This window comes from Colias eurytheme, chromosome 15 (assembly GCF_061535395.1).
Source record: "Colias eurytheme isolate Ceu_HAF_F1 chromosome 15, ilColEury1 Martin Lab GWU primary, whole genome shotgun sequence".
Lineage (NCBI taxonomy): Eukaryota > Metazoa > Arthropoda > Insecta > Lepidoptera > Pieridae > Colias > Colias eurytheme.
Window position 1 is genome coordinate 1988176 of NC_142994.1, and position 17239 is coordinate 2005414.

Consider the following 17239-nt stretch of genomic DNA (forward strand, 5'->3'; position numbering starts at 1 on the left):
TGATATATTCTGAAATCAATGAATTGAGCTTTTTAAGAACGCTTTTAATTGGCAGCTTAAAAATTTCATATTATGAAGGCTTTCTGAATAGACGACGGGTCATCATAGAGCTGAGATCAAAGTGTAGTTGGTATCAAAGAGCCTCGCGAAGCAGTTCGGCAATGTGGGAGTGGATCGGCAGAGGTAAATTACGTGGTCTGTCATTTTTCTGCACTCCTATTGACGTGCGCATGATTATTGCATAGTAAGCATATTTGCAAGATGCTTTTCTTCACACCCCTGTCGGCCATCAAAACCTAAACAAAAAAAAGAAGAATAAATAAGGATATTCTTTAAATGAAGTTTAGCTGAGTACTTCTCGTTCTGTAATCAGATATCGCTAAACTATCGAGTTGATTATTGCACACAAAATCATATTGATAATAATCTAATAATGGAATCACTTTCTACGAAACTGTTTGTTACTAATATACAAAAGCCTAAACATTATAAATTATAATCATCACATTCTACGAATATACCATATACCTACCGATAAAATAGCAGCTTTAAAATGCAGTCTAGTGTGGATTACAGTGAAAATTCAAATGGATCAAAGTCAATTAAGAGAGTCCACACCGACCGCGTTTGTTCAATCGACGAGCCTATATTTATCTACATTTATCCACTTCGATATGACTGACAAGCGTATTCCAGTTTATATCTGGTTGATCGAACTATACTCAATATTGGATAGTAATTTCATCCTAGAAAATGTTTGACGCCAATTTTTTTGTGTGATGAATATTTTGTTCGTCAATTTTTGAATACACTTCTGTAAATAACACACTCGCAATATCTTTAGCATTGTAGGTGCATATGGGAGAAGCTCATCGTATATCTACCATCACTTGTGTCTGGTCACTTGCCTCCTCTCTCATAAAAAGATATCTAAATTTTTTCTTTAAGACATACCTAATATTCTAGTTAGTAATTACTATTCATGGTATTCCAGTTATACAGAATTTTCACTCATACAGATTTTACTTTAATGTAATAAGCGTTAAAATGATAATGTTCTTTTCAAGTCAAATTTACGGCATATCAGAAAAAGTGATACGGAATTTAATCAAAGTATCAAACAAATATTCTTATTTCAACTATGTTTCTTGCTAATTAATAAAATGCATTCAAAGAGACAGATTCCTTTCCAAAAAAAAAAGAAACAGTAAAATATTCTGTAATGAAATTTATGTAACTAAACAGAAATACTCTGAAATTCCCTTCCTCGAAATATCGTCAATAAGAACCGCTTTCTGAAAAATGGACAATTCTCATTGTAAAGAAGCTCCTTGGAGTATTTACATAAACATGCTTCCCAGAACTTTAATAAACTATTCCTATCAAATATAAAATGCAAGACCGTTTCATTTATTAAACGTCGCCGCAAAATCTTCACAGCGGTTGCGACATTAATAAAACGTTTTACAGTTATGAATGTCCTTAGAACTCTTGGAATATTACCAAAGCTATCCACAGGAGATGAAATTAAAAAGATCCGGCAAAGTGGGCTAAATGTACGCAGGTGCGTAGCCCATTTATATTCTTTCTAACTGAAATTGGGTATTATAATGTCTCGTTTTGGGGTATGACAGTGAATTTGCACTTCATAAGCGTTAAATTGGTCATTAGACCGCGCCGTCGAGTGCGGTAGTAAAGTGTGAAGAATTTATTGCGGGCCTGGGATCAGCTACATTTGGTCGTGATGCGTAACTGATTCGTACCGAGGGTGCAGTAATGTACTAGTATTGATCTTCAATGAATGCAGTGTCATGATAATATAGGTCTGAAAATTAGGAACGTACAGATTTCGTTATTTTTATTCCATGAATACGGATTGATTTACCGAATATAATTGAAATTATTAAAAATGTTATCACTGTTTACTAATATTAATGTTTTAATTGAGGTAGAAGTTTATTTAAACATAAAAACGTTAATTTATAGACAATCAAAAATAAATATTCGGTAAAAATCTTAAAAGATTACACAATATCCTATTTCCTCGCTAAAATAAATTGACCTTTACATTACCTGTCAGGGCGAAAATTCGTGCGACATAAATTAATACTTCCCTTCCAAAATGCTCCTACCTAAATATAAAATAAGTGTATATTTCAACGTGAGGTAACGTCTCCTTAATCTCAATTTCATTGCTTTCATTATCGTCTTCTAGGGTCGGTTTTTTCAGGAACGAGCACTTTTTATTCCGTTGAAATAATCGTTTAATGCTGAAATGTAATGTTCTTTTTGTGGCGAAATTCATTTAGCCCGCTTTGAAATATGTTGAAAAATGAGACGTGATTTTAATTTTTATTGTCTGCTTAGAACTCTTTATGATTGTAATTGCAAGAAAAATTATTACAAAATTTTACATTATTTTCTACATTTGTCTGGAATTTAAATAACTAGCTGTGCCCCGCGGTTTTTCTTGAATTGCTCCGTTCCTATTGGTCTTAGCGTGATGATATATAGCTCATAGCCTTCCTCGATAAATTGACTATCTAACAGTAAAATAATTTTGCACGCCTCATAAGCGAAGCGTTGAGGTGGGTACTACTGTCACTTCGCGCAAAACATCTGATTTTTCAAACTTAAAATGTCTTTATGTATCATACATTGCACTTGTAAGATAATACATACACACACATATTAAGAAAAAACACTATTTTTAACATTCATGATATTTTTGATGTCATTTTTGTTATTTAAACTAGTTAAAAAACAGTTTAAAAAAGTTCTGTCTTGGACGTCCGTGTGTCTGTATGTGCGGATCCTTTTTCTTGTTAACACGATAGCGACCGAAATACTTTACTAATCGAGTCTTTTTTTTCTCTTACGCTTGAGTATGCTCAGGAATAGAACCCTTTCATTTTTCAGGGTCTGATTCGATGTGGTTTAATTGTTATTAAATAAACAAAAAAAAACTCGGATGTTTTTTTTTTTTTTTTTTTGAAGTGAATTTTTATATTTTTATTGAAATTGATTCCAGAAGATTACTGGGAACTTTAAAAATTCATTTTGTTACTTTTATTAGTAGGTACGATCCTTATAAGTATTTTAGTGTATTCAACCAACTTAAAAAAGTGTGACTATTTTACAACAATTTGAATATGAATTGTATTATTGTATACAATATCGAAGCTTTTTAAGAAATGTATAAAATACTTTTTTAAGAATTATTATCATACATAATATTATGTTACCGGCAATATATTAAAACCGGCATTGTATGCAATTCTTAGTAAATGTATGTTATTCCGAGAAACAGTCGGAATGAAATAAATTAAATTCGCCACATTACCTACTTATATCTTTAAATCTGAACTTTTCCTAAGTAGCAAACACATTTGCAAATGTGGGTGGTTTTTGGGGTAGCTATTAACCAATATGAGGTCAAAACTAAAATCCAAGATGGCGCCGACGAAAATTTGAAATCTTTTCGTCATGGGTGTCATTTTCATGGTTTTTGGGGTAGCTATTAACGAATATGAGGTCAAAACTATAATCCAAGATGGCGCTGATGAAAATTTGACTATTTTTCTCTTACGCTTGAGTATGCTCAGGAATAGAACCCTTTCATTTTTCAGGGTCTGATTCGATGTGGTTTAATTGTTATTAAATAAACAAAAATAATAATTAATAAATAATTATTTAAAAAAAATTATGAGGCGTGCACTTTTGGATTTTCCAAACTATTTCAAATTGGACTCTTGGTTCATGAGATTAGCGCCTTCAAGCAAACAAACGAGCTCTTCAGCTTTATATTAGTAGTATAGAGTTGATTTTTAATACAAATAAAAAAAAACTATGACTCATAAATATTAAAATCAACTAGTACCATTAATTAATTAAAGTACATTACGGTTCCAACGAACCCAATTCGAAACATTAACAATTTTCCAATATGAAAGGGACCCGTATAATCGTTAGGCTCTTCAGAAATTCGGAGATAAACTGAAAAGTAAAGTCATTTCCCTTGGCCGATATGGACGGTACGGAAATAAGGGTGTAGCCCTTTATCGAGTCTAATCGAGACCGACCAGTGGAATAAGATTTGTGCCTTCCTGATACTTTGACAATCTTCTTGACTTGATAAGATACTGTTGAGTTGTTTTAACTTTGTGTGAAGTTTCTGTGGGATTTTATGTCGATTGATGTAGATAATCATATTAAAAGAAATCGTTAACATCCTACTAATATTATCAATGCGAAACTTTGAGTACGGATGTATATTGTGTGTATGTTTGTTACTTTTTCACTACTGAACGGATTTTGATGATACTTTGTAGAGTGTACAGTGATAATATTATGTAGGTACCATATTCACCAGACTTAATTTGATGTTTCTTCATTCGTCTTCAACTTCCGTTCTGGTAGGTATTTTACTATGGTAAATACATGGAATTATAATAACATGAAGTCATTAATGTATTTGTGTCGTGTTATAAAAATCGGTATATTATGATGTCGTTAGATTGAGAGAGACTGTTTAACGTTACTCTTTTGCAAATATCTATTCGATGCAAGCAGATTCCCAGATTGTCAATATATTTTTAAAGATTTAAATATTTATTATTACAAAAACGGCTCTTCCTAGTTGGATAAATAAAGAACATAAACATAGAATATCGTAAAATGTTTGCTCACTCTAAAGAGCGGCATCGCTACCACAAACACAAAATAGAAAAACACAATCATAAATTGTACGATTCAAATGTAAATCAAGGGAATTTTGTTCGCGAGAAATTTTAAAAATTCCAAACGGAATTCAGCACGAAACCGGCTGCCCAGATAGTATGTAACTGATGTTGGACGTATCATTTATTATATTGCTTCCTAGTCCATTTAAAGGATAGTTTACTCCGCCCATTTTTCATGCCTTTTACGAAACACGTTTTAAAATTTTAATGTAAGTTGCGCCATGACGGGGAAATATGAGACGGATTTAAATTTTAGAGTCATGTGTTTTGATAAACGTGCGACGTGTGTGATGTAGGTTGCTAGTTTGGATTGTAGCGGAAAGTTTTAATGTTTAACGTGAAGTTACTTCGCGTTAAAATAGTCCCTAGATGGTATTTTTTTTACGTTAAGAGCATGCAAACGAGCAGACGAGTCATGACGTACTAAGTGATCTACGTCATGCAGAAAGACATGCGTTACGTGGTAGTGGTAGTAACTGATTGATGATTCTATTTTATATTCTACAAGTTAAACTGACATGTAGCTCGATCGTTTAGATCGGTACATGACTTGCAAAACTAAGTGTTATGCGCTATAGGTACCCGACTGGTGAACTGTATAAAAATGCAGGATTACATTTTTTTGATCGTTCATGCAGCATGACAAGTCATGTAAACGAATGTCATGCTTGAATTACCTTCTATATGTACTGAATGTAGGTAGCTGAAGACCCAGAATAAGACATAGCTACCTTTTATCCCGGAAATCCTACAGGAACATGAACTACTTATGCAGGTTTTTCCTTGAAAACGCGGGCGAAGCCGATAGTCAAAAATAATCATCATCATCTTGTAACACCAGATACAAGAACCTTAAAATGCTCCATTCTATTACAGTATAAGTTAAAATTTTAATTATAACATTAATTAACAACTTACCAAATTAACTGTAGTAAATAGTTTAAGAGAGGGATTACGCCTACAACTACTGTTCTATAATTCATTTTAAGAATCAGCTATTTTGCAAGACTCGTCTGTAAAACAATTAATTAATATCTTAAAAGTAACGAGAAAAATATTTTAGTCTAAACTTTGAATAATGCAAAAGTTATCAGACAATAAGCAAGTTTTTGTTTCAAATATTCCAATTAAATTTGTTTCTCCTAGCTCAGAGCAAAAGTTGGAATTATCAAAATAATAATAATAATCTACAAGTTGAGATATCAAAATATAATTAATGAATAAACTTCGCTTATTTTAAACGTACAAATTCAAATACATTTATTTTAGAATTACAACTATTGTTTTGTTAGTCGTAATTGCTTTTGACGGAGTAAGCAGACTAGAAAATTTGATGAATATGAAAATTTTGCGTATTTGATGTTTTCATAACTCACAAATCTATGCGTAGATAAATTAAAACGTACAAAAAATGCGATGCCTTTATTTCTCTATCTACATAATATTTGTCTTATTTCTAATTTCATATTTTTAAGGCCGATTTTTAGCTGTGTCATTTAAACAAATGAAGAATAGATTAGATTATACTTAAAGATACACAATAGAAATATAGAAATATCAAATCTTGTATTACAAATATTTATTACTAGCTGCGCTCCGCGGTTTCACTCGCGCGGCTTCGCTCATGTTGGTCTTAGCGTGATGATATATAACCTATAGGCTTCCTCGATAACTAGGCTATCTAACACCGAAATAATTTTTCAAATCGGACCAGTAGTTCCTGAGATTAGCGCGTTCAAACAAACAAACTCTTCAGCGTTTTAATATTAGTATAGACTTCTGTCACCATCTACCATTATAAACAGCACGAACCTTAACACTGTTATAAATACACACTAGCCTCTTAAAATATGAAAAATCGTGTACGTACAAAATCCCCAGTGTACTTTACCAACAAGGGGATGTTGTCACATACAACTAACTTGATGTTTGGCTCCTAAGCGGCTTATCGTATGTAATCCGACCCCACAAAGCTTTCGCTGCAATTAGCCACGCTGTACTGTGATTTAGGACGCGAATTAATTTTAAATCCATGGCCTTGTTAATTGAATTTGATTTTATTGTTTGACGCGAGTATGTGTGTTTATAAATATAGGATAGGTCTTATCTTATCAAAATATCTCGTTATGTTTTAAAGGTGAAAATTTTTCGTTTGTGGAAATGGGTAGGTGTTTGTATCTATGTTTGTAAACACTTAACCGAGATGTATGATACTTGCTAGTGATGTAGCTTGCTTGATGTACCAGAATAACACTTAAGCAATATAAAAATATTAGTGCTAATGTTATATTAGATTCATGTTTGTATATTTACGAAGCATTTGAAAAGATTTCGAGGTTAGTGATTATTCTAAAAATAATTGTAGAAATATGCTATAAATCTCACTAAAATCTTGTAAAAGTAGAGTTTAGAAAAGTTATATCTAATATCCACTTAAGAAGACAGTATGATAGCAAAAATATTGTAGAAACGTGATGTTGTTGCACTTTTTAAAATGAATAGAGGAAAATAAGACTTATATTATCTAATCTTTTGCAGTCTTGTAAAAGTTCAGATATATTTTTATACATGTTTATAATGTATAAAAATATATCTCGGTCGGTTTATATCGGTTTATAGAAATAAAAGTGTAAAAAGTATAAAAAGTATGTATTAAACAGAGAAGAAGACATTTTTCTACAATGTAACTACTATTTAAACTCGTATTATCGTAGTATAGCGACAAAGAAAACATTAATAATTGAGCTAGTCTTTCTGCCTTATAAATTACCCATTTCATAAATCACTAGAGGTCCGCCCCGGCTTCGCCCGTGGTACATATTATTTCGCCATAAAAGGTAGCCTATGTCCTTTCTCGGGTATCAAAATATCTCCATACCAAATTTCATGCAAATTGAGTCAGTAGTTTAGGCGTGATTGAGTAACAGACAGACAGACAGAGTTACTTTCGCATTTATAATATTAGTATGGATTATCGTATAAAACAATCACACATCAATTTGATGAAAATCGAAAATAAAGTTACACATAAGATCTTACTTCAACAACAACATATACAAATTTATAATCCCAGTAGTTAACTAAATACATGCGAATAACCGCTTCAAAACATGTACAATATTCGTGAAACAGTGATGTGAGGCTATCTCTGGATTGGATTAGAGCCGTGTAATCCGGCAATCACCCAGTTTAAGTCTCGCTTCGTTGCCTGTAAACCAATATCTAGTTGACAATGTATATGACGATCATTTTGTATCACACTGTTTATTTCATAGTATGGTACAGTACTTATATTTTAGTTTCGAAACATGTGCTACAAAATAGTATCAAATATTGTCTTAAAATACTGTAATTACTCAGTGTGTGTATAGTATAAAACGAAGTCGCTTTTTCTGTCCCTGTGTCCCCATGTATGCTTAAATCTTTATAACTACGCAACGGAATTTGATGCGGTTTTTTTTAGTAGTTAGAATGATTCAAGAGGAAGGCCGAAGGTTTTAGTATATTATAGTTTATTAGGTTTTAGACAAAGCGGACGAAGCCGCGGGCGGTAAGCTAGTTTATAATAAAGTATTAAGGGACTATCAACTAAATTAATGATTAAAGCCTTAGCTCTAATAAATTCCCATTTTCTTGTCAAGTTTCAACGTGAAAACTAATATTCAAATATCCACTTACATTATATCCTAACACCATTCTACAAATTACGTTACATTTTTAAGAGACACTATGACAGAGTTCGCGCCAAAGTTGTAATTGGCTCTTAAGAGCGCATATTCTATTTAACGCAAGTCAAAAACTCCGCGATCTATTACGATAGATCGCGGCTTGCGCTATCCTTTTACTATGAACAGCATAGGTCCGCAGGAGAGCGCCGAGCAACATGTCCTCTCTCTGGAAAGGCTCGCTGCCGACTGATTTTAATCGGGTCGCGCGCAGTGTTTTATAGTACTTTAAAAAAAATTGTAGAAAAATAATAGAGGTACCTTAGTTGATTTTTTAAATTTTATCTTATAAGTAAGACATTCTTTTATTGCAATATGTATAAATTATATTCAATAAAGTCAAATATCTTGGTGAAAATAATAATTTTGTCGACTATAATTTCTAAAAAAATTCACATTGTTCGGATTTTAATTTCGTAAGTTAGGAGTCCAAAATAAAAAAATCTTTTAACTAACTATTTTAATAAGGATTTTTGCAGTTAGTTAAAAATAATTGTGTGTTAAATCTGTCAGCAATTTCAGATATTTTTAGCTTCGAAATTGACACTAAAAGTGAAATCAAGTAATCATCGGATCAGTTATCTTGATGGTATTCAGAAATACTGTATTAATTGAAAAAAACTCTTAACTAACTACATAGACAATAAAATTTCCTAAAATTATTAGTAATTCATATGTTTGTAAGATAAGTGGTTGATGGACAATCTGGTTTGAAAAATCACATATTTGAGCCAAACAGCGCACGGACCGCGTACACAGCCTTAAGTTGTTTGGAGTGACGTCACAGTGACGTCGTGGCGACAAAAAGCAGACAAACTTGTGAGCTAAGGCAGTGGCCTAATTCAAGCTATAACTATTGACTATCGCTTTTACTACGACAAAGTTAGTTTGGGAAAATATGTTATGTAAATATTCATAAATTCTAATATAGAGGATCGAAGAAGTTACAGTCTTTATTCTTCGATCGATGACGACTTGACTTATTTTAAACGTTTTATTAGATTCAAAATGGAACGATTCAATTCAGAATGGATGAGGGATCGGTGACAATACAATAATTACATGAATTCAACTTATGAAAGCGTTATTTTTAGTTTTTTTTTTAATTGTAACTAAGAAGGATGGAACTATAATGTTACTTTAATCTTTTATTCAAAATAATTTATCAAATGTGATAAATATCAATTCTGTAGTAGGTAGGTAAGTACCAAGTATTCCAATATAATATTATGAAAAGCATCGATCGACGTGTATAAATTTGAAGGCAATGTTTTGATGGATGAAGAAACAGCGTACGTGGTGATATCAGAAAATTGCTTTTTCCCTTATTAATACGTGCACCTGGATATAATATTTGAGCTCGATCTTCCTAACATTTTGGACTAAATTATTCTCCGTGATGTTTAAGGCGTGAGTGAACTTTCTTTTTATGTTAGAAAGAGTGTATTTATAAAATTAGTTAGGGACAAAATGTTAATTCATAATTATAAACATCTTCATTCCTTTTAAAGTCGTCATAAAATTTCATATATGTTATTTCTTGCTCTCCCTATGTTTTTTAAGTGTCTTATTATTTATTATCTCCTGTTAGTTATGTTACAATAACCAGCCTAGCTATATAAATTATTATTAATTATTATAATAGATATATATAGATATAATCCCATGATTTTTCAGTTTTTAATTTATATTGAAATTTATAGGTTCTTGATTGTTATCATTGATTGTTATTCTCCCATTTTTTTGAGTTTATTCATCCTAAAGTTTAAAACCACTGTGTATATTAACAGAAAAATAAGAGCAGATGAATAAAATATCCCAAACATCAACAGTACGGAAAAATATTCGTGCAGTTTAACTGTTTTCAATTTATTCTTTGTTGCCGAAAAACTACATGTTTCTGTCATGTTTTTCAATTGGATACTCTGTTTATTTTATCCACTTTTCCTGGTAAAATTTCTGCGGTCACAGGGGGAGTCGAAAATCACCATTTCAAATATGGCCATACAAACAAGAGAGGCTACAAACATAATATTTACACTGCACTGTATCCTTTAAATGTAAAAATGCGATGTTTAAATAAGTATATGGTACTGAAACTGGTAGATTACAGTTCGAAATAATACATTTTATATGTCGAAGTAACGTAAGAGCAGCTAAAACAACATGGAGGTGAAATGTATGTTTACTTTATTTTGAAATGTAAGTATTGATTGAAAAAGTTGAAATTCAACTCAATGATGGAATTCCCTAAATTATTTATCTAGAAATTTTCAGCTGATATGTTTAGTTAGATTTATCTGTTTATTTTTTTCTATTAATATAATTATTTCTATTTATATTATCACGTAATAATATAATTATTTTCTACCAAAGAATGATTGATAAATCCAAAATAGATATTTAGAAATTGATTCAAATTTGATTAGAACCTGACCGATTCTATTATAATATTATCATATAATTGAATACCGAATTTTGAATTCATTTTAGCCAACAGCAACAAACTTTTCTTCGTTTCAAACTGTATAAAAACTGAAAGTTATACTCTAATGAAAACGTTGTAACGAAAGCATCGTATGTTTTGATTCAATTTCACATGCGCTAGAAAATGCTGTAGTGTAGATAATAATTACTATTTGAAATAAGATAAAATTATTTGAAAATACCTTCTACTTCTACTATTTTAACATAACTCAATTTCAATTAGGGATAATTCTAAGTTATTAGATAAAGAGTGATGCTTTCTAGTGGTATTTTATTTGTTATAACAATAAAACTCTTGGAAAGAAAAATGACACTTTTTGGGCGCTAAAAATAAACAAAATTTCCTTAGGATACATTTTATTAGCCACCGATTAAATGCATCGACTAGAGCGTACATTATAGTTAAAGGTTTGATGAAGATTTTGTATAATAAGATATATAATAGGATATAAGTATTTTTAAATATTACTGTATAACTTTAAAAACGTCTGAGTAAAACAGACAATGGCGCTTGAAAGCAAAGTGTACACGTCTATCAAAAGTCAAAAGCAATCATTCTATTAAAGTTAACACTCAAACAACTGATATCGAGCGCGTGTGTAACTGTGCCAATAGATTAGAAAAAAAAGATCGAACCAAGTGATAAAGTACACTCACTGCCTCAGAATCTAACCCTCCAGCATATCCTTTCAATCGATTGGCTAAGTCTTTATTGCCCTATTGGGCTCGTTTTTTACCCGCTTAGCGCTCGCGCAACCCTCCCGAATATCTTTAACAAATTTATTCAAGCCCGCTCAAGATGTTTTGTTTGGTCGAAATAGTCAATAAAACGTGATAAAGGGTTTGGGGAATTAGTATTGGGTGGGCTAAATCTGGAGCGAAAACTGTTATATCAATATATTGTGTAACTAGGTATAAGGTACCTATATATTTGATGAAAACAGCTAGGTTTTGAAATGGTTATTGTTAGTTCAAGACATAGGCCAGCTTTTCTTTAAATTATCGACTACCTACTTTTAATTTGCACGGGATTGTTTTTGAAACGACTAAGAGCTAATTTTAATTATACTTTCACTGGATAATAAAAGAATTTAGTAACATATTATTATAGTTGACATATTTTAATTTCTTTAAACGTGGATGAAATCGTGGTCAACACAAATAAATAAAGAAAGAAATAAAGAAATAATAATATATATATACGTATTATACTATTAATAATATTTGAGGCATATTGTTTTAGTTCTCTGAGTAAACTCTAGTAAGTCTATTGTAATTGATCCCTCCTACGTATTTTTAAGTATGTTAGAATTAATATTAATGTACTATGACGCTTTTTAGGTCGTAGGCTACATAAAAGTTGTTTTGAATTGCCTGCTAAAGTACTTATATATTAAATATTTAGTATTACTATCATAAAGTTTTAGTCATAAAATACGCAATTAAAAAAAAGGTCGTAAAAGTCTACCCAGGCGGAGCCGGGGCATATTTATAGTATTGTTATCAGCTTGAGTACATTGTATAATATTATTTTGGTCTAGAATAAAACAGATTACGTTCAAATAAAATTAATATATCGTCATCGGGGATATAGCTCAGTGGTAGAGCATTCGACTGCAGATCGAGAGGTCCCCGGTTCAAACCCGGGTGTCCCCTAAATGTACCTATTTTTCCTTGTCGCACAAATTTTGTAATTTTTTTGTGTAATACATCATAGTTTAAAGTAATGATATTTTGTTCAAATTATAAAGCTTCTATTCAATTGCTTATTCAACCGAGGTAATTTCAAAAACTCATAGTTTGAATTGAAAAATAAAATTTGCTATTTGAATAATAATAAAAATGTTTTTGAGAACATAGATGAAATTGCGTGTGATATTTAATCACGATAATGCAATTTTCATTCTTTTGCATACAAATGTCGTACAATCTCTATAAAATCTTTAAAAGAATAAAAACAAGCATTTATCCAACAATATTTACATATCGTAGCGACAGTAATTGCACGTTACTCGCTTCAGTAATGCGAGAAATACTAATTTATAAGCCAATCACTACGAATTCGTATCGTTTGAAAATATTTGAAGCTAAAATGTATATGGACTAGTTTAATAACTGCTTGCCAATTAATCTTTTTCATTTGTTTGATTTATTTAACCATTTATTGGTCAAAATAAATAGATAAGAAGAGTCTGCATGTAATTTCAAAATATCCGTTTTTTTTTGTTTTAGTTTAGATTTCTATAGAGTGACAAAAATGAAATCAAAAAATTATTTATTGCGCGCAGAAACAAGTATAAATTTAGAAGAATAAACAATCTTATCCGTATAACAATCTCACCCAAAACATGCAAAAATAATCTTTTTTTGAATAAATAATGTTTTATGAATTTTTATAATTCACGATAATATATTATTATAATTTTCCGTTCGGCCTCCCGGCATTAAACATTAGGGTAATTTCGTCGGTATTATGTAAAATGCATTAGGGAAATTTTATGCAAATCACTTTTATGGCAATATTCTCAAGTAACCCTTTTAATTTTAAAAGGGACCTCTTGCCAAGCTCACTTCGAGCGACTTCTGACTCTTAATTTTAATAGGATTATTTTTTAAGTGTCAACTATGATTTGTAGATAAGGTTTAATTCTATATTTTACGGTTATCTAACTAGATATAAATTATATTATACCTAATAAATCAAAAAAGGCTGAACGGACTTTAATGATTTTTGATGTGCATTTAAAAACGGATGAGGGAGCCAAACAATACCTAGTTATGTAACTAAAAGGAAAACGTATTTAGGTACATAAATCCAACTCAAATATTTATTTATTCTATTGCATTTCATCTACAAGCACTTTTGAATCATAACATAGATTTACCATGTACTTCGATAGATAGGTTATACTCTGGATTACCCCATATAGACCGGGAGATACTGACACAAAATTTCGAGTCATTTGTAACAGGATGGCGGTTCTACAGGGTTCTTAGTACGCAATGACAAAAAGAAAAATGATGGTGTGAACGCTGGTACCGGCGGCTTAGTCGCGTGGGCGTTAGTCGAACTCGTCGGAAAATAGCGAAAGTCAAACGATTTGTAACAGTATGGCACTTATTTTTCCTGTAAGTTTGAGGATCAACGAATATAAATACAAAATTTCAAAGATCTAGGTGTTGGAAATCTTCACTTATATAAATTAATAATAAATTTATTTTTCAAGTATGACAACACTTTTTCCCCCTACTAGAAGTATGGCAAATATAATAATGGTCACATTTTATCAAATTCTCCAAAAAGCCAAATGCAATACTGGTACAAAAAGATAGGCGAAATAAAAAAAATTTGCAGATTTTCGGCGGTATGGCGACCATTTGGCTTCGTCCGAAAAGTATGGCATGGCGATTTTCGTAAATGGCTGCACGACGATGGTTACCTGTGCAAAAGTTAGCTTGGTACAAATGGTTGAATAATTGTTTTTTTTAAATCAACACATTCGCGTCGGTATGGCGGGCTGTAAGTCATACCGGAAAAGTATGGCATGACACTACCGCCTACTTCTTTTTTATGGGCTATCGGTAAATTCTAAAATTTTTGTGTTACAAATCGTTTGACTTACGCTATTTTTCCGACGAGTTCGACTAACGCCCACGCGACTAACCCACCAGTACCAGCGTTCACACCATCATTTTTCTTTTTGTCATTGCGTACTAAGACCCCTGTAGAACCGCCATCCTGTTACAAATGACTCGAAATTTTGTGTCAGTATCTCCCGGTCTAATAGCATATTACAGTACTTTTTATCGGTATAATATCACACGACTGAAGCTGCGCGAACAAACTTACTCTTTATAAGGAACCTAGATAAAACTTGCTTTAAAATTTCCAATATATCTCGATTCTACTGCTGTTGAATCCATACTAATATTATAAATGCGAAAGTAACTCTGTCTGTCTGTCTGTTACTCAATCACGTCTAAACTACTGAACCAATTTTCATGAAATTTGGTATGGTTTGATACCCGAGAACGGACATAGGCTACTTTTTATCCCGGGAAAATGACGCAATCCCGGAAATCCCACAGGAACGGGAACTATGCGGGTTTTTCTTTGACTGCGCGGGCGAAGCCGCGGGCGGAAAGCTAGTAATAAATAAGCGGGTTGCCTATTATAGACAGACTGACGTTTGGTTTAGATAGTGCTTTTGTTTGTAATATAACTGTCACTTTGACGAATTTAGAGTGATACGGATTATTATTAACTAGCTTACCGCCCGCGGCTTCGCGCGCGCAAAGAAAAACCCGTTCCCGTAGGATTTCCGGGATAAAACCTATCCTATGTCCTTTCTCGGGTATCAAAATATCTCTATACCAAATTTCATGCAAATTGGTTCAGTAGTTAAGGCGTGATTGAGTAACAGACAGACAGACAGAGTTACTTTCGCATTTATAATATTAGTATGGATTAGAATTTTAGGTTCAATCCCGCATACTTTTCTTGTATGATAAGGTTTAAGATTTCGAAAACAGTGTTCAGTTTTAGTAAGATTAAATAATTAAGTAGATGGGTACATCATAGGGGATAATACATAAAATATAGTTATTGAAAATTGAAAATATATTATCATATCAAGGACAATTTAATTATCTCTACATTTAATAAAACAGGTTAGGTTAGGTTATGTTTAAGACGTTACGCGTGAAGCAGGCAGAGAGCTAGTGCGTAGTAAATTCCAATATCTGCAAACAAAAGACGCCTTTTATTATTATTTATTAATATTATCTATTAGATAATACAGCATATAATATGCAAAAATATAATACAAAATTGTAAGCGACGATCATTCCACAGTAAGCTGGAAGTGTTGACACAAGCTTATCGTTCCGTTACACGCAACTCGAAATACGCTATCAAAATAATCTTTCGTCTTGGAAAGTTTCATTTTAATAGTATTAATGGATACTTAAGGAAACGTTATGATTGTTAAAAGTTAAGCAGAAATTTGGAATACATTTATGTAAACGACGAACTTATTTTCATAATAGTACCTAATAAGTCTTATACACAGAAGTATTTAATGTATAGGTATTAAAAATCGGCATCAATATTTTTTTTGTCTAGTAAATTGGTTCTCTTTATCAAACCTTCCCCCTTTATTTATACACGCTTTATATTAGCTTCACCTGTATGTTTGTTTGTTTGTAACCGACTTCTTTCTGATTTCGTTCAAACTTTGTAGATTTATTGAGGACTTATGACAATACACAAATTTGATAAAAATTTACTATTTTTTAGTTCGGTTTTCTATAAAAAGCGTGTTTTTTAGTTTTTTTTAACTATTATTATTTATTAAATCATGCTTTAAAGTTCTATGATGTATAATAACATCATGTATTGTAATTTACATTGAGTTATCACTAGTTCTCATTATAATTCCAAGACCTTGACATTTAATCTCAAAGCATATCTATAAATAAAAGTTCTAAAACGTAAATGTAGAAACATATTCCCAAATTTGGTTAGATTCGCAGCCAGAAGGCTAACCGCGTGACCACTGCAAGTTTTGATTGAAATGTTCATATTGATTTTGATCAGTTTTAGAATTATTTATTTAGGTATATTATGTTGGGTTATATTATTGAGTTGTATTTCTGCTTATTATAAATGGAAGAGCATATTATATTATCTACTATAGTATGGAATAATACCAGAAATAATTACTCGAATATAAAGGAGCAAATACGAACGTTTAATTTGGTTTTATCTGCAAGATAGAGAGGCTATTTGTATTTTTTTTAACGAACACACACTAGTAAAAGTAAGACTTCAATGAATAGAAAGACAATGTTAGATTCTTGTAGAGCATAAAAAATAGGTCTTATCTTCAAGGCCATAATCTAAATAGAGCAAATCTAGTAACTATGATTAGGTTTTAAAGCTTCTTACATTTAATTTTAAGCAATAAAATATCAAATAGAATGAATAGTTTCAATATTTATTTCCTAAACACGAGCATTACTTATAAGCCCAAGAAGACACAGGTCTGCGTGTTCTCGGCAAAAAAGTCTTCCTTTGGCAATGCACCCCGCTTTCAGGGCACTACCCTAAGCATTTCACCCTACATCGGAATCCTTGGCGTTGATATTTCGAGAGACGTCCAATTTCGCGGTCATTTGGAAGAAAAAGCTAAACTGGCTTCTAAAAAGTTGGGTGTGCTCAATAGATCGAGGCAATACTTCGAGCCAAATCACCTTCTGCTGCTATATAAAGCACAGGTGCGA

At 31.7% G+C, this 17239-nt stretch overlaps 1 non-coding gene across 1 annotated transcript; it reads left to right on the forward strand.

The window, feature by feature from the left end:
• Positions 1–12538: 12538 nt before the first annotated feature.
• TRNAC-GCA (transfer RNA cysteine (anticodon GCA)) lies at positions 12539–12610 on the forward strand. The gene has a single exon. It is a non-coding gene; the product is annotated as a tRNA-Cys (tRNA).
• The last annotated feature ends 4629 nt before the right edge of the window (positions 12611–17239 follow it).